This window comes from Choloepus didactylus, chromosome 2 (assembly GCF_015220235.1).
Source record: "Choloepus didactylus isolate mChoDid1 chromosome 2, mChoDid1.pri, whole genome shotgun sequence".
In the NCBI taxonomy this organism is placed as follows: Eukaryota; Metazoa; Chordata; class Mammalia; order Pilosa; family Megalonychidae; genus Choloepus; species Choloepus didactylus.
Window position 1 is genome coordinate 241,680,427 of NC_051308.1, and position 19,278 is coordinate 241,699,704.

General features: G+C 37.2%; 1 protein-coding gene across 1 annotated transcript in view; it reads right to left on the minus strand.

Moving 5' to 3' along the window:
- RERE (arginine-glutamic acid dipeptide repeats) overlaps positions 1-19,278 on the minus strand; it is a 771,648-nt gene that overhangs the window by 555,357 nt on the left and 197,013 nt on the right. The gene's annotated exons all lie outside the window — the stretch shown is intronic.

The following is a 19,278-nucleotide window of genomic DNA, read 5'->3' on the forward strand; positions in this document are numbered from 1 at the left end:
ACATATAGAACCTTACATCCCAAATCACACATTCTTCTTTAGTGATCACGGATCTTTCTCCAGAATAGACCATAGGCTGGGGCATAAAACAAGCCTCAATAAATTAAAAAAAAAAAAAAATTGAATTTATTCAAAGCACATTCTCTGACCACAGTGGAATACAAATAGAAGTCAATAACTATCAGAATCATAGAGAATTCCCAAACACCTGGAGGTTAAAAATGAGGAGGAGATGAAAACATTCCCAGATAATCAAAAGCTGGGGACTTCATCACCAGTAGATCAGTCCTATGAGAAAGGCTAAAGGGAATGAGCAGGCTGAAAGGAAGGGACACTAAACAATTGACTGAAACCACATGAAGAAATAAAAATTTCCAGTAAAGATGACATGGTAAATATAAATACCAATATTACTGTATTTTTTTTGTAACTCCACTATTTACTTCCTACAGGATCTAAAATGCATAAACTGTAATGACAAATCAGTGGTTTTGGACTCAATATTTAATTTTTACAAGAACTACATAAAGGTGGGGGAATGGAGGGGTATAGGAACATGGTTTGCATGTCCTATTGAAGTTAAGTTGGTATCAAAGAAAAACAAGATTGTTAAAGATTTAAGAGGTTAAATTTAAGCCTCATGGTAAACACAAAGAAAGTATCAGAGAATATGACCATAGAGATGAAAAGTAAGTAGGTTACGAGAAGTGGGGGAAGGGCAATGGGGAGTTAAGAAATGAGTGTTAAGAAATGGGTTTCTGTTTGGGGTGAAGGGAAATTTCTAGTAATGGAAGGTGGGAAGGTGGATAGCATTGCAACATTCTAAATGTGATTAATCTCACTAATGGAATGCTAGGGAAGGGTTGGAATGGGAAGATTTCGGCTGTATACATGTTTCCACAATTGGAAAAAAAAAAGAAAGAAAGAAAAAGACAGTCTAGGCTAAGCCAACTTGAAAGGTGAAATCACTGCCCTCCCCCCTACGTGGGATCAGACACCCAGGGAAGTGAATCTCCCTGGCAACGTGGAATATGACTCCCGGGAGGAATGTAGACCCGGCATCGTGGGATGGAGAACATCTTCTTGACCAAAAGGGGATGTGAAAGGAAATGAAATAAGCTTCAGTGGCAGAGAGATTCCAAAACGAGCCGAGAGATCACTCTGGTGGGCACTCTTACGCACACTTTAGACAACCTTTTTAGGTTCTAAAGAATTGGGGTAGCTGGTGGTGGATACCTGAAACTATTAAACTACAACCCAGAACCCATGAATCTCGAAGACAGTTGTATAAAAATGTAGCTTATGAGGGGTGACAGTGGGATTGGGAATGCCATAAGGACCAAACTCCACTTTGTCTAGTTTATGGATGGATGTGTAGAAAAGTAGGGGAAGCAAACAAACAGACAAAGGTACCTAGTGTTCTTTTTTACTTCAATTGCTCTTTTTCACTCTAATTATTATTCTTGTTATTTGTTGTGGTGTGCTAATGAAGGTGTCAGGGATTGATTTAGGTGATGAATGTACAACTATGTAATGGTACTGTAAACAATCGAAAGTACAATTTGTTTTGTATGACTGCGTGGTATGTGAAATATCTCAATAAAATGATGATTTAAAAAAAAAAAAAAAAAAAAAGAAAAAAGACAGTCTAAATAGATAATGACAATTAAATGCCAAGGATGATTCTGGATGGGATCTGAGGATGGAAGAGAGGAAGCTCAATGGACACAGTTGGGACATAAGAAAAAAAAAAAAAGGAAATATAGAATATTTATATATATTTATATAATATTCTATATTATATATAGAATATTTATATAATACAAAGCTTACAGAATATAAGCTTGTATCAGTGTTAAATTTCTTGAACTTCTTAGCTGCGCTTAATGAGATGCATAAAAGAATGCTGTTGTTCATGGGAATTGTATGTGTGAATTATATTGTTTGTTCAAGGATGTGTGGCAGCTTGCTGTCATATGTTCAGAAGACAGAGCAATAGATGATGGATGATAGGGAGGGAGGAAGGGAGGGAGGGAAAGAAAGAAACGGTGTGTTGCCAGGATTTAAAGTTGGTGGATTGGTGTATCGGGGGAGGGGTTCGGGGTTGTGCTGGAGTTCTGTGTATGGGTTTTGTATTGTTTTTGCAACTGTTCCTGTAAGTTGAATTATTTCAAATAAAATTAAAAAAAAAATAATAGCAGGAACTCCATTGTGAGTAGTTGAAAGTGAAACTTAAGATGGAAATGTTGTTTTTTTTCCTGCCATGCAAATTTTCTGTAGTTTATTTAGCATATCAGCCAGTGCTGAAAGCTTGAAATTTTTTTCAGATTTATTTGCATAGATCCTTTTAAACCTTCGTCCTGGACAACTTTTCTATTTTCTCAACATATCCTGGTCATTATTTTTTGAATGTTGTGTTTTGTCAGGGTCCTTGTCTAGAATTTTTTGGTTCTGTAGATATTAACTACTTTATTGAACACGTATGAAATTAGGTGTTCCAGTTTACTAATGCTGCCATTTTGTAAAACACCAGAAATGGATGGGCTTTTCTAAAGGGGGTTTGTTTGGCTAGAAAGTCACAGTCTTAAGGCCATAAGTGTCTATGGTAAGGCATCAACAATAGGGTACCTTCACTGGAGAAAGGCCATTGGCATCTGGAAAACCTCTGTTAGCTGGGAAGGCACATGGCTGGTGTCTGCTTGCTCCCAGGTTGCGTTTCAAAATGGCATTGTCCAAAATGTTGTTCTTGCGGTGTTTTGTCCTCTCTTAGCTTCTCTGAAGCAAAGTGTCAGCAAAAGTCTGCTTTCAGTGGCCGTCTTCAAAATGTATCTCTAAGCTACAGCTGCACTGAGGTCCTTCTGTTTGTGAGCTCTTTGTTAAAAGTGATTAATTAAGACCCACCCTGAATGGGTGGGGTGTGTATCTTCTTGGAAGCACTCAATCAAAAGATTCCAACCTAATCAACACTAATACGTCTGCCCCCACAAGATTGCACCAAAGAACATGGAGTTTTGAGGGACCTAATACATCCAAACCAGCACAGTAGGAAACATACTTTTCTATATAATCTTTGGTTGATTGTCTTTAAAATTGAGGGGAGGAGGATTTCTTGGTATTTGGCATAGAATTACTTTGGTATTATTAGGTCTACGTTTGTATTTTATTCATTTTTCTACCTAGAGTACTGAACATGAGTACTAACAGAGCATTCACAACAATAAGATCCATAATCACTTTCAATTCTGAAATCTCAAAAAAAATGCATGATACATTCAGTACCAAAACTCATTTGGTGGCCAAATCTGACCTGAACTGATGCAAGGCTATTTTTATTCTTAATTTAGTTCACTTGTGTGAATTTGAACACATTTTACTGGAAAAATGCCAATGTGATAGAATATGGGTATTGCTCAGACACTGTTGGATGAAATACTAAAGTAGTGTAGTACTTTTGTAAAATCTAAATAATTCTGAATTCTGTAATATCTCTGACCCTAAGGATCTTAGATCAGTGATTGTGGGTCTAAAATAGTGCTAGCCATGGCATTTAAGGAACGAAACTTACATGGGCAAAAATTTGTACAGATATTTCTAATTATATACAGGACACAAGCTACGAGGGGCTGACAAAGAGAAAGACTTAAATCTAATGTGGGTTAAAACTGAACCCTTAGGAATTGGGCTGTATTTTGGAGTTTGTTTTTGACATTTTTTGCTTTCAGGGAGTGTTCACTTTTGCTATATGAACAAGATCCATTCGAAATTTACTTCTGCTGTCAGGATACTCTGCAAGATCATGTTATGTGCTCTCATTTTATTTGAAGAGTCTGATCTAAAATCTGCTTAGAAACAATAAAGTCAATGAATTTCAGCTCAGAGGACTTAACATATAAAGCCAGTTAGACTTTACATATATTTGACCCCAAACATCAGTTTCCTTGGTTGAATTAAAATAAGTAGGTCTTAGCTTGTAGAAAGAAATGAGCATAGGGACATGGCTGAGTGCATCCCTTTACTGTCCTTTATTGCTTTTGTATTTGCCCAGTAACTCATTGCCATTTAATCTCACTACTTGGATCTTTTGTTAAGATTCGCCATCTAGAAAGACCAGGCATACTGGGCTCTAATGTAGTGCTGCCACTTCATATTTGTGTTTTGTGTCCAGGGTAAGGCATATGCACTTCTGGCTCTGTTTCCATTTCAATAAAATGGAGATGGTAAAAGCTGTCTTTTGAAAAAAATTTGTTTTTCAAGAAAACGTAGAACATCAAGGTCCCCCCTCCCCCCATTCTAATCCTGTGAAATGGTGAGTCCAAAAGCAAAACATAAACTACTTTCCAAGTTGTCTTAATCTTCTACCAAGTAGCCTGCCTAACCATCTAGTTGACTGTACTGATAAATGTAAACCACATTACTGTGGATTCTTTGTTTTGCTTGGAATATTGGTTATAAAAGTTTTTGAAATTATATATTTGCTAGGAATGTAATTTAGCTTCTTCATTGACCATGGTGAAATGCATCCAACAATGTTTAATGAATAAATAAGTGGTATTCATGTGAAACATGACCTTTCTATAGGCAGAATACTTCAAGGAAGAACCTGAAGGATCTAAAGTTGAAAAACTTTTTTTTTAAGAAATTGATTTGGGCTTTCATAGCAAAATGAACTTATCTCCTATACAGCAATTAGTTTTTGCTGAATTCTTGGTTTCTTTCTCTGCTTCCCATCCCCTACCTCAGCAAGTTTAGTCTATTGCACATTGCCTTCCTCACCCCTTCTACATCTATTCCCTTCCTTTCCTCTAGTTCTTCTTACCTTCCTGCCATAGGCCAGTGAGTTACTAGTGGAAGTAAATAAGTAAGGGTAAGTGGAGTCATAGTAAGAATAAATTTTAGTAGTGATCATTTGAGAGGAGATGGCTTTATCTTCTTTAAATGATTAAGTGTGAATTTTCCTGGGGACGAGTTCATTTATTTCCCCTAGCAAAAGAATAGTAAAATAGTATTTAGGCTCCTAAGGTGCATTAGGGACAGTGAAGAAAACAGTGTTTAAACTGTAGCATTTTGTATCTATGGTCACTGAGAAGCTGTCTCTCTGTCTGTCTCTCTCTTTTCAATAACATATATAAGTGTCAGCCATCTGCTCAGAGACTTGGTCTGCGCCATGAAAACAGCTAAGTACATTCTTGGTTCTTTGTTTTTTGATCATGAGTCTTCTCTTGCTGATCAGATGGAAGGCAAGTTGAAGGATAAAGCCCTATCCTTCTCATTTCTTATCCAGAGAGGAAAGTCTGTGGTCATCCACGGCCTCTTTGCTTTTCTCCCATTAACCCCTTTATGTCAAGGAGACTTGGCATCTATGGTAGAGCCATGAGCAAGGAGAGGGCCTCCTCAAATGGAATTTTGCTCCCACTGCTATTTTCTCTGGGAGAAGAAGTATTACCTTTTTGGGATGGAGTTTTATAGAAATATTGAGTCTCAAGTATTATTATCATTATATTCAGTAGCAATTATAAATTTTGAAGCACACGCAAGGACTTTTTTCTCTCACAGACTGACAGTGACAGTAAAGTCAATAACATTAGCTACAATAATGAACACTTTGTGCCAGTCACTGCTCTGAGTGTTTTACATAATCCATAATTCATTTAGTTTTTTTTTTTTTGTTAACACAGTATGAAGATTTTTTTTAACTGAACTATTTGAGATTAGTTGTCACATTAGGCTCTGTCACATCCTAATACTTGTGTATTTCCTCTGACCAAAGCTATTTTCTTACATTACCCCAGTGTAACCGCAAAATCAAGAAATAAACATTGAAATATTATTACCATCAAATTCTCAAACCCCATTCAAGTTTTGCCAGCTTCCCAGTAATGGCCTTTGTAACAGAAGGATCCATTTCAGCCCTGCAAATTTAGTTGTCATGTCTCTTTAGTCTCCTTCAGTCTGGAACCATTTTCCTCAGTCTTTTCTTGACTTCATGACCTTGAAATTTTTGAATTATTACAGGCTAATTCTTTTGTAGGCTGTCCCTCAGTTTGTATTTATGATGTTCTTCATTATTAGATTCATGCCCTGTATCTTTGGCAGGGATATCACAGAAGTCTTGTTTTCTTTTCTCTGCATCTTATCAGGTTCTCATTTGTCCCGTTTGCTGATAATAATTTTCACTTTGATCAACTGAATTAGGTGTTGTCTGCTGGGCACATTGTAAGTTTCTCCTTTTCCTTTTGTAATTAATGACCCTATGTGGGGAGGTATTTTGAGACTATGAAGATATCCCTTAATTTATTACATTTTGTTTATTCATTCATTATATCAGTGTGTACTAATGGTTCCTGTTTATTCAGTGACTTAAAATCTGTTACTGTCATTATTTGTTTTGATGTCAGATCGTCCCAGATTGGGAGAAGGATATTTAGAAGGCAAGATGTGGTGCCAGGTGTACTTACTACTGCTCTCAGGCCTCTGAGTAAACAGAGCTATGGAAAATGGGTGGGTTGTATATATATATCCATTAGTTCATACCAAATTCTCCAACTCTAATTCAACACTACAGGGTTGTTTCTAGTTTTTTTCCCTTTTTGTAATTTTCATCTTTATTAATGAGAAACCTTGTTCCATTATCCTTAATATCTTTACTTTCCAATCGCCTATCACTATCCTTGCTTGCTCCCCCAAATGGACACACTTTGACTCCTGTGCCTGGCCATCCTCCTACAGGAAGCCTCTTACCCAGCTTGGACTCTGATACCCCATGCTTGGAATTCCTTTTCCACCCATCTTGTGGACTCCAGCTTCCCAGGCTGACTGCCATCTTTATGTGGATGCTCTTCTTACTTCCCTCAGGCTTTGTTGCTCCCCTGCCTCCCATGGGCATCATCATCCTGTGTAGACTTTGACGTTTTGTGCTGGGTTAGCCTCCTGCCTGTACGCCTTTCTAATGCTGTTCAGGCTCTGAAACCGCATGCTAGGCTGCCATCCATATGGACATACTCTCCACCCTGGCCCTCTTTGACTTCTCATACTGTACTCTCCCACTACCCCTTTACCTAAGGCAGTCCCTTGTGTAATGTCTTTAGGATTGAATTGTTCAAGAGGACATGGGATAAGGGGAAAGGCTGTGTAATATTACTTAACTCTCCATATAATCCACTGAATTTGGTGCTATTATTATTCCAATTTTGAAAATATAGAATCTTAGGCTCAGGAAAGTCCAGTAACTTGCCCTTGCTCACACAACTGACAGGGGCAAGGCCAGAGTTCAATCTCTGATCTAACTCCAGAGCACATACTTTTTTTACCTGTTTACTTCATAAACAGTCAAGATAATTAAAATAAGAAAATTTAATGCATCCAAACCAGTTTTAAGAGATTTAAAACTGGGCTTTAGTAGATTTAGCATTTGGTACTTCTGAGTATGACTTTGAGAAATCAGATTTGTAATACTATCTGTTACATATGCATGTGTTAAATTGTAATAACCACCAGGTATACAGTCGTGGATGACCCATAATTATTCTCTTATCATTGGACATTTAGGGTTTTTCCCATATTTGGGTGTTATAATAAAATTGCAGTCATCTTTTTCTTTTAAACAGTAATCTTTATACTTCAGCTGAAAAGTTGACAACCTAGAACTCCTTTATTTCAGTTAGTTTGGATTTCAGACATTTCAGAATTCACTTCTGTTTTAGTGATGTCACATTTTCTGCTCACCATAGTTCATGGTCTGTGTATAGTTTTGAGGATGAGCAGTTAGAGCTGGATGGAAATATTTTTGTTTGCTTTCCCTCTGCCATCCATATCTGAATTCTCTTAGCATTTATCCGATAGGCAAATATTGGAAACAGTTGAGAGAGTACATGTATATTTGGAAACAGCCTACTGAAGTTTTAAGAACTTTAATAAAATAGGACAAGCAGTGAGATTTGATAATTTCAAAAAATATCTTGCCAGAAAATATCTACAAATGTCTAAAATACAATAAAGCTGATTTTAATGTAGAGTTGAACTTGTAAGAATTAAGAGAAACTCAAAACTGAAGCAGTAAACTGATCCTGCAGCAGCCCAGGGTGAGGGTATTGGGTTGGCTCCTGGTCTCCTAAACAAAGGGGTTTTTGGTTTTAACATCTGCCTGGTATGAGAGGTGATACACTGATATCAAGGGTTAGAGTGAACTAAGCGCCCTGTCAAAAGTTGGGACCGTCAGGGATCTGTTTCCTTGGCAAAAGGGTGAACTGGATAACATTTCCCTAACTAAAGAGAAGTCACAGGGAAACCTGTCTGTCAGGCTGGGGACTCTGGGCCCAAAATAAAGACAAGCAGGAGAGGGAGGATTCCCTTTATAATTAAAACTTGGGCCTTGCCCCCCCATGACAATTGTAGGAATTTGAATTTACACTCTTGAAAAATATGAGAACTTCTGAATGAGAAGCTAACAAAAATGGGGTCTCATGCTGAGAGCCCAGAACAACTGTAGAAGTGTATATAGAATTTCTTTGGAGGGGACACACCCTCATTCAAGATCATGCACCTCCTCCCCAGATAAAATATCATTGAATGCTCAGTTTACAGTAAAAATTGTATACCATCAACTCAAATCAGATAAAACAAATCTTAAGATAACACATCTAAGAACTTTAAATACTAAAACTATCAGAAAGAGGCTATACAGAAAAAGGAGACTTAAACAAAATACAACTAAGAGAAGTTTGAAGGGAAGCAAATCGTGCTCCTAGGCAATCTGGTGACTCCACAATCATCAGACTTAGCCTAGTCTCTGCTGTCTTTCACATGCAGCTTTTATTTTGTGGCTCACAGTGGTACTTGAATGTCCCCCATCACATCCCCATTTTAGCCTGGAAGAAAGAGGAAGAGAATAAACAAGGACACGCCTTCTCCCTTTAAAAGGCAGTTTTCATCATTTGCATAGGTTACTTTCCTTTTCATCTCTTCAGACCAGAAAAGGAGGGGAAAACTGAATTGAACATGCTTGTAGGTGATTTCTACCAGTGTTTCCATTTTAATAAGATATCATTTAATAAGATAAAAATCATTTTAATAAGATAATAAAACTTTTATACCCAAACTATATAAAGATAGTATGAAAAGTAAATTTGTAGATCATTCTTATTATTATGAACATGGATGTAAAAGTTTAGATAAAATGTTAACAAATGGAATCTAGCTAAGTATTTTAAAAGTACTTGGCCAAGTTGGGTTTATAGATACAAGAATGGTTTTAATATTAATTTATGTTAATATATTTTACCACTTAACATAACAAAAGGAAAAAAAAATAAACTACACCTTGACTTAGAGAAAGCACTTGATAAAATTCAACACCAGTTCATTATTAGGAGTGAAAAAACTATTAGCCAACTAATTGTAGAATAAAAGTTCCTTAATTTGTCATAGTATTTACCAAGAAACCATAGCACGCACCACAGAGTGTTGGAAATCTAAAATCAGGATCAATGTAAGAATTCCCATGCCTGATAAGACATGAAAATATGTGAGGACTGGGAATAAAGAAAAGAACCTTTATTAACAGGAGTTACGGTTTTTACAAATAGAAAGTCTGAGAAAACCTACAAACAAAACTATTAGAACTAATAAGCATGTTTGTTGGATATAAGATCAATACATAATACTCAGTTTTATTTACACATACTAGGAACAAAAAATTAGATGAACTTTAAACATACTGCTTCTGAAAGCCTCCCTTCTCTTGTGAAGTTACTGAGTATTAAAGTCAAATAGAGCATCTTTTCCCAACAAGTGTTTTTCTCTAGAATTCCTGAGTCTTAAGGCTATTAAAAATAACAATAAACCTTATTTTTAGAGCAGTTTTAGCTTTACAGGAAAATTTCACAGAAAAGTACAGAGAGTTCCCATGTATTGTATCCCCTCCACTCACCAAAAATAAAAACAAAAACCCCACATTGTTTCTCCTGTTACTAACATCTTGCATTAGTGCCGTTCGTTGGGTTACAGTTCATGAAGCAATATTGATACAGTGCTAGTAACTAAGTCTGTTTTTACATTAACGTTTACTCTTGTGTGTTACAGTTCTGTGGGTTTTACAAATGTGTCATGTCATGATCTACGATATGATATACAGAGTAGTTTCCACCACCTTCACAATGCCTCTCCTCACCTGTTCATCCTGCCTGCCTTCCCCTGAACCCCATGGCAGCCACTGATGTTTTTACTGTCTCTATAGCTTTGCCTTTTCCATAATGTCATAGTTGTTAGAAACAAGCATTATACAAAAAATGCTCACCCCGTTCTGGAGGAGAAAATAATTTATTTACAATCTTGCAAGAAAGGGCACACAGCCAAACACGTGGTAGGCTGGCGCGCCAGAGGAAGAGAATGGCGATCTTTAAATCTCCTACTCCTAATGCGCGAGTCCCTCCCCCGTTTCCCCATTGACTGGGTACTACAGAGGTTACAGCCTATCTGAGAGAACTAACTAATTCATCTTTGAGATTTTAATTTGTACAGCCTATCCAAGAGAGCCAACTAGCTCATTATTGAGATTTTGAACTGATCAGCCTATCCGAGAGAGTTCAGTTTAAAATTTTTTTGCTGGGAGTTCCCGCCTCTGATTTTACCTCATATCTCTTTACATTCCAGTAACCATCGTTACTTTTCCATATAAGGAGCTAGCATAGATTCTCTTTCTTCCCTTTACCATAGGGCTTGTTTAAGCTGGTTCTGCCTCCATTTTCCTTATTCCATGCTGTCTCTATGTGAAAACTAAACTTATCCCTTTCTTACACTATACTTAGAATCATACAGTATGTAGCCTTTTCAGACTGACTTCTTTCACTTAGCAATATGCATTTAAGGTTCCACCATGCCTTTTTGATAGAAAAATATGATAAATCATGGCTTTGGATTGCTAACTAGTATTCCATTGTATGGATGTGTTCCACAGTTTATCCTTTTACCTATTGAGGGCATCTTGGCTATGTCCAGCTTTTGGCAATTAATGAATAAAGCTGCTATAAACATTCATGTGCAGGTTTTTATGTGAGCATAAATTTTCATTTCCTTTGGGTCATTACCTAAGAGCGTGATTCCTGATTCATACAGGTAAGCCTATGTTGAGCTTTGTAAGAAACTGTCAAACCATCTACTAAAGTGGCTGTACCATTTTGCACTCCCACTAGCAATAAATGAGAATTTAGTTGCTCCACATTGTGGTATACATTTGATACTATCAGTCTTTTGGATTTTAGCCAGTCTAATAAGTATGTAGTGCTATCTCATTGTTGTCTTAATTTGCAGTTCCCTAATGAGATGTGATGTTGAGTGTCTTTTCATATCATTTACCATCTCTGTATCTTCTTTGGTGAGGTATCTTTTCAGCTCTGCCCATTTTTCAGTCAGGTTGTCTGTTTTCTTATTGTTGAGTTTTAAGAGTTCTTTGTGTATTTTGGATACAGGTCCTTAGATTCTTGTTTTGCACATATTTTCTCCCAGTCTGCTACTTGTCTTTTCGTTCTTTTAACAGTGTCTTTAGCAGAGCAGAAGTTTTAAGTTTTAATGATGTCCAACTTATCAAGGATGTTTTTATTCCTGTTTTTCCTTTAATTTCTTTTTAGTAAATAAAACATTTTAAATATTTTTCTATTTCTGGTAAATGGATCACTCTAAAATAAAACCTAGGAAACTTCCATGTTACAGCTCTTAATTTTACCCTTCTTAGGCATAAATTCTCTACTCACAAAAATTAAGTTTTTTTCAGTTTTTAATGTGATATTTTTGATTCTGGAAAGAATCCATTAGTATACTATTAATATAGCATATTCATTTCACCTGTTCAACTCCCCTTGAAGCAATTCTGAAGTGTTAATCCCTTGCCCATCGTTCACTAGATTCAAATTTTATCCCCCCCCCCCAAAAAAAAAGGCCTTAGAAATTTTTGTTGTAGCCTTTATATAAAAGGTTAGAATATAACTAGTACTGAGGTTTAGGGATTAACAGAAGAGGACAGGGAAGGCTAGGATCCAGAAACTGGAAATCACAGGGCTTCTGGGAAGACCCTAGCTGTATGTCACAGATGGAAGCGCTAGCTAGAGCAGCTCAGTGTACAGGTTATATGTGAATATCCCAGCAGAAAGGCATGTGGTAGGTTAGGGAAATGTGGAGGCAGGATGGAGGTCCATGATGGGTTTCAGCACCAGCAAGCAGGCATCCAGTGCTCAAGAGAGCCAGTAGAGGAAACAAGGTCATGGAGGCCCTTAAGTACTAAATAGAGTACCAGCATGTTCCGTTTGCTAAAGCTGCAGAAATGCAGAATACCAGACATGGATTGGCTTTTACAATGAGGGTGTGTTAGTTCACAAATTTACAGTTCTAAGGCCATGAAAAGGCCTTAAGGCATCAAGAGGTGGATATCTTGTCTGAAGAAAGGCTGATGGCTTCTGGGTTTCCTCTATCACATGGGAAGGCTCATGGCCTGAGTCTGCTGGGCTTTTCCTCGGATTAGCTTCTTATTTCCCTTGCTTTCTCCAAAATGTCTCTGAGCTTCTGTGTTAGCTTTTCTCTCTTAACTCCTTTGCATTCTTTCTTGTTTCTCCCAGGGTGTTTTTCTCTAAGTGTCTTGGGGTCTTTTATTAGCTTCTCAGGGCAAACTCTGGATTTCATCTCTTAGCTTCTCTCCTGGTTCTGGTTTCAGTGGTTATCTCTAGGTGTTTTCTCTCTAAGCGTCTCTGAGCTCCCTTCAAAATGTCTCTGCCTTTTACCTTTCATGGAAGATGCCAGTGAACTAGTTAAGACCCACCTTGAATGGGCGGGGTCACATTTCCATGGAAATAATCTAATCATAAGGTCCCGCCCACAGAAGGTCTGCCCCCACAAGAGTGGATTAAAAGAACATGGCTTTTCTGGAGTACATGATAGTCAAACCGGCACACAGCATATACCATTATCCCTTCCATATCATGACTTTCCCCATTACAGTTTTGATATATCAGAAATCAGCATAAGAAATTAAATGGGTTATTTTGGGGGGGTTGAGGAAGCTGCAGATAACACATAAAAAGTTTAGAAACTCAGAAATGCTTAAAATAATATGTATGGTATTGAATAATATCAACACATTTTATCTTTTAATACCATAAATAAACACAACTTTTTTAAAGTTAAAATAAGTAAAAAGTTAAAATTTGGGAAAAGAACACAAAAGCCAGCAGGTGAAACAGAAAGTTCAGAAATGTAGAGATATCTTTAAAAGTTTAGGAACTCATAAGTTCATAAAATGTAGGTGCTGTTATGTATATTATTACCTATACAATATGTGTTTTACTGTTTAATAACATAAATGAACAGCACACAATTTTTTTTTCTTAAAATTAAATTTGTAGTAAAAGAACTGCGGTTCTACACACTCATTTGGGAATGCCAAGCATGTTTACAGCAGTCTCTAACATGATATCTCACAGTGATCTTGGTGATCTTTGCATCTTGAGTTTCTTGTATCTTGTGTCATTTAAATGCCATAAATGCTATTAAAATGATGGTTCCCAAGCTTTTCCCAACAATTTCCACTAATTATTCAGAAAGTGCTCCCAAGAAACAGAGGAAAGTGATGAACTTGAAGGAAAAAAGTAGAATTATTAGATATACTTTCTTTAGGCAAAACGGCTGTTGCTGTTGGCCACCATTCCTGTGTTAATGAGTTGCCCGTCAGGCATATCAAGAAAAAAAGAGAAGGAAATCGGTGAAGCCCTTGCTGCAGCTACACTAACACTGCAAAACATTTGCATAAACCACAAGATCTGTAGAAAATGCAACATTCTTTTGGGTGCAGGATTTGTATAAAAAAGGCATTCCGTTAGGCTGTGGCATCATGCAAGAAAGGGCTCCAAGTCCTTACATGATTCCCTAAAGGAAAATGAAGGTTAAGGGTCTACCCCTAATAGATTTTCAGGCCAGCAAAGGCTGGTTTGAAAATTTAAAAACATAAAATTTAGCCTACGTGATGTGAAAGGAGAGGCAATGTCTGCTGATCAGAGGGAAGAGGCATCTAGAGAGTTTCTGAAACCCTGAAGAAACTGATTGAAAAAAAGGCTACATGTAAACTGGAACAGATGTTGAATGCTGATGAAACTGCCCTATATTGGAAAAAAAATGCCTCAAAGGACATACATCAGCCAAGAAGAAAAACCAGCTCCAGGTTTTAAAGCCACAAGGTATAGGGTAACCCTGCTCTTTTGTGCCAATGTCATAGGGTTCATATTAAAAGTCAGCCCTGATATATAAAGCTGCCAATCCTTGAGCTTTGAAAGGGAAGGATAAGTACCAACTGTTTCATTTTTTAAAATTTTTTTTCTTTTTTATTTCATACTTTTTATTTTTTTCATACAGTATTTTTACTTAACAATCAGCTACATATAGCCTGTGACCAAATACTTAATCCAAATTTTACAATAAGGTACTATAAAAGAAAAAGAAAAAAATTCTCTTCTGTTACAAATGTAGGGCCAGCATGTTTTAAGTGGATTTTCCAAATCTCAGGGGTGCTGCGCTTTTAACCCTCACAATGTAGAAGGGATAACTGTACTCAGGACATGTAAGGCAAGGCTTGGTCAATGGAAACAGAGCTCTGTTTCTAGAATTTGAATTTATGGTTAAAAGCGGCCCAGTGGCTCACTTAATTACCAAACGACTAGCCTTCAGAGCTTCTTGATTTTCTCTGCCTAGGAGAAGGACTGCACTGATCCTATATTTTCAGGGTGGATTGAATTTTGAGCTGAATGTTACATGACTCCAGTTTGGGAGATTAGAGCAGCATGGAAGCAGGTAGCCAGACAGATCGCTAACTGTCTGCTCTCTAGATTCTCCGAGAAATGGAGTTGAGAAACAGTGCAAGTATTTTTTGTTTTTGCTTTATATACTTTTAAACTTTTGGTTTGGAATTACACACACACACACAACTTAAAGAAGAGTTATGATGATAGTACAAAGAACTCTCGTATATTTTTCACCCAAATTCACCAATTGTTAACATTTTGTCATGTTTATTTTTATTTTTATTGGTTTTATTTTATGTATTTTTCTATTTTATTACAGATTTGCTTTAATATCTCTGCTTTTGTCATGTTACTTTCTATATTTGCTGTCTTTGCTTCATTACACTATAGTATTTTTCTTTCCTGAACCATTTGGAAATGAATTATAGTCAACTATAAAGCATCTTTCCGCCTAAATATTTCAATGTGTAATTCCCCAAAGCAAGAACATTCTCTACATAACCATGGTACTATTATCAAAATGAAGAAATGTAACATTTATATAATACCATATAGTTCAATATAGTCCATATTCAAATTTTGCCAGTTTTTCCAATAGTGGCCTTTGTAGCAATTTTCCCATGGTCATGTATTGCATTTGGTTGCCATCTCTTCAGTATCCTTTGTTTCTTTGTTTTTTATTATGTTTCTTAGCCTCTTTTTGTTTTCATGGCATTGACATTTTTGAAGAGGAGGACCAGTTTTGTCCTGTGTTTCTCAATTTGAGTTTATTCAATGTTTCCTCATGATTAATTCAGGCTATAATTTTTGTCAGTGGTCATTGATACTTATAAGTGATATTGTGCCCTCTCAGTGCATCAGATTTATTTTTTGAGGTACAAAATAAAAGGGGTGGGTGGTTCTGATAGAAATGATTTAGATACTGTCCTTGACCCCAAAGAACTTAAAAATCAAAGTGAGGCAACCCCTACAAAGCTGTAACAAGTTGTGACGTGTTTAAGGATAGCAAGAGGAGTAGAAAGTGCCTGGAGGTTTCCAGAAGAGCAGCTACTCCCAGTAAGGGAGTGGTTGGTATTGGGGTTCAGTGGGTGAATTGCCCAAGGGAGAGAGTCTGAAAGAGAAGAGGTGTCGCAAATGACTTTAGGATGTGCTGCCATTGAGGAGTGGTAGGAGCAAAAGGAGTCTCTCCCAAAGGAGCATTTATAGAACAAATTTGAGATTACGGTTTCAGGAAAGATGAAGGGGATTTTAAGATAGGGTGGAGTCATTACAGGGATACAGTACTGCAGAGAAAGGGCCATTAGATTTGGGTATCTTGCTCTTAATGTCATCTAATGGAACCCAAATCCTAAATTGCATTTCCTGACTTGTTAGTACAATAACCATTTTTATACTGTGTTCTTTGTAACAGTTCCCATGGTTTTTCAGAGTAATAATGAATTCATAAAGTTAACATCTTATGTTGTTTTTCCAAGTGGGTGGGTTCCATGTGAGAGAGTTTGATAGGTTGGTTTGTTTGTTGGTTGGTTTGTTTTATTTTTAATGCGTCTTTGAGAGGGAATACTTCGGTGGTCATATTTCTGTTATTTGGCTGCTGGGTTGTAAACAATTGCTTTTGCATCTGAAAGTTTTTTTTTTTTTTTGTAGACTATTTCTGAGTCATAACAGTTCTGAGGAACATGTCATCTTATTTATCAAGAAGGAAACTTTCTTCACACCTATAGCTACTTGTTAAAACTTAAATGTATTTGGTCTTTCTTGTGTATTGTAAATTACACTTTCAGCAGAATAAGAATTTTTTATTTTATTCATAGTCTTCTTTGTAGGTTATTTGATACCATAAACAAGAATACCAAGGAAATGAAATTGTTTCAGAATTTACTTAGGAATCTTTAGGACACTTGAGTATTCTTTTAAACAGGTTTTAATTCCTTCACACTTCATTGCATCTCTGGGAATGAAAATTGACAGTTCTCTTTCTTATCCTATTTTGTTATTTATTAGTTTGGAAAGATTCATTGTTTTCCTTTCCTCTTTCTTTTTTAATTGTAACTAAATAATAATAAATAAAATTGTCTCTGAGGTTGTAAGTGGAAACTAAGCCTACAGATCCAGAACTGGGGTTTCTTATATGGTTGACAGCTTGGTTTGCCTTTTGTGGATGTGAGAGGGCATAAAATGTATTTTTAAGGATTTTATCAGAAAATATCTTGGCTGACAATATGAACACTCCACAAGGCTGAGTAAGACTGGGTGATGTGGCTTTGCTTACAGGGCTTTAGAAATCTTTTCCGATAAAGTTTTAAATGAAGTTAGCTTCCTGGGTAATATTATAAAGAGTTACCTAGAATTTTGAATCAGGAAACCACAAGTGACATTCATGTGCTCAGGTATCTGTGGCAGGGTGTCCTGAATACTTGATTTGAACCTCCCTGCCCTGTTATTGTTAGAAGTACTTTACTGAAGCTAGACATACCTGATTGGGCTAGTATTACTTTAGGAAATAGTATTTGTTTATTTATTATTTGGGAGATTTTAGGACTTTTTATCTAAAGAAGATTCCCAATGAGCTCTTTGTATAAAATACGGAATTATTTAGATATATAAAGCATGTGGGTATATCTGTATCATCTACACTGTTTGCACCTGTGTGAGCTTTGCTCCCAGGATTGTTCGTGTGTCTTTTGACAAATTTTTAATGTTTTAGAAAAGAAATCTGCAGGGTTGCCCCCCTTAAGTAACTACTAAAATGTTTTTAAATGTGCTGCAGTATTTCTGTTAATCTCATGTGTAGTCATTCGTATCTGTATCTTTTGATTAAATTCTTTCTTGGAGATCTTGCTATTTAAAACCACCTTTTATTACAAAACAAAACAGAACAAACCCCAAACACTTGCTTGTTGTCTTGGCAGAGCAGGGCATTTAATAAAAGCCTCTCGGTGGCTTGGCTTGCTGTGTTCCCTGGTGTTGGCTGTCTCGGATCCCCTTTCTAAGGCCCCATTTCCCTGCACACTAGCTTGGTATGCAAGGAGAAGCTGCAGAGTCTGTTGGCTGGGCTTTATTTACGGAAACAGCAGGGTTGAGATTGATTGCGTTGAGAGACAGTGTAGGGATGAGAGAGGGTCACAGCACATGCTCAGTCCTGTCAGTGTGAGGGGGAAGTTTCTGCGTTCTACGTGAAGGCTTAGGTCATAGCACAAGCTCAGTGAAAGCTCTATGAGGTCTCTCAGAACTGCATGTGCCTCCATTTTGAGTTGTTAGAGTAGAAAAGGGCAGAGTTTTTCCAGTTAAGTAGAGGTTCAGGAATACAGCTAGAATCATCAGAGCCTCTGTTAGTCATGGATGTTCCTTTCAGCCCCTGCAGGTAGGCTGTCTTCCTCGGGCCTCACCGAAACAGTGATGGTTTCTGCTGCTCTTTCTCACTTCTGAAAATGTTTATGAATCATTTCATCATTCATAGTGCATGTTCCTGAGACGCTTTAATTCAGCTTTGGCTGGCCATGTCGGTGGTGCTGCAAAGCATGAAAGCAGTGCTAAGAGAATGGAATCTAACCGGAGACGCATTGAGCAAATACAGAAAGAACTGCTTTGTGGATCTCTCTGACCTGTCCTCTTCCTCCTTTCCCTCACTTCGTCCTCTCCTGGTATAGTTTTAACCTGAGTTGTGCTGGGTACATGTTGCAGAGCCGGTTTGCCTTCAAGGACCTGCGGAGCAGACCTGCAGGCTGCCAGGTTGCCTGTGTGATTGGTAGGGAATGCCTGGGCCCGTGAGTTTGGACGGTTTAGGAAGGGTGGTAGGTGGGCAGCTATTGGTTGCTTTGAAGGTGGGTGGAACTTGTTTTGATTGAGAGCCTGTTTGCCAGAGTAAATTATCATTTTCATGATGTTTTTGTGAAGTCTGGAATGAAATAGTACGTATGTTTTGACTTGTTGCAGAGACCAGTTTGGGGTTATGGTTGCAACAATATCACTTTGAAATAGATTTTTTTTTTTTTTAAATGAAAGGCTATGTCACAGCAGTTTTGCATTGTCTTTTGCTTCAAAAGAAAGCAATCCCCTCTTCCCTTTGGAGCTTATAGAAAATTTCTGACAATTTTTTAAAACTGTTAACAAACTGACATTTGTATTAGAAGATGAGGTTCCAGGTTTTTTTGCTTGCTTTAGCAGAGGATGCTATTTGTTGTATGTGCGTATTTTGTTGCATGGCTTGTGAATTCTATATATAAGGAGTAAAAAGGGTAGTTGATGCTTGAGAAGGTGGAGGCTTTGACCTAGCCAGCTTTTGTGCCCTTTGCTTGATGGCCCTGGCATTAGTCATTTCCACTGAGGAAAAGTTGTGCTTTCTGTGGGTCATGCTTGCAGAGAGGGCTCAGACAGATGGCTTTCACCAGTCAGAATAAACAGATTTAGGACAAGTTAAATTTTTTCTGAAGTAGATGGTACATGAAGTTTTTGAATTACATTAGTTCCTCTTTGTTTCCCCTCCCTTTTTTCTTCTGCTAAA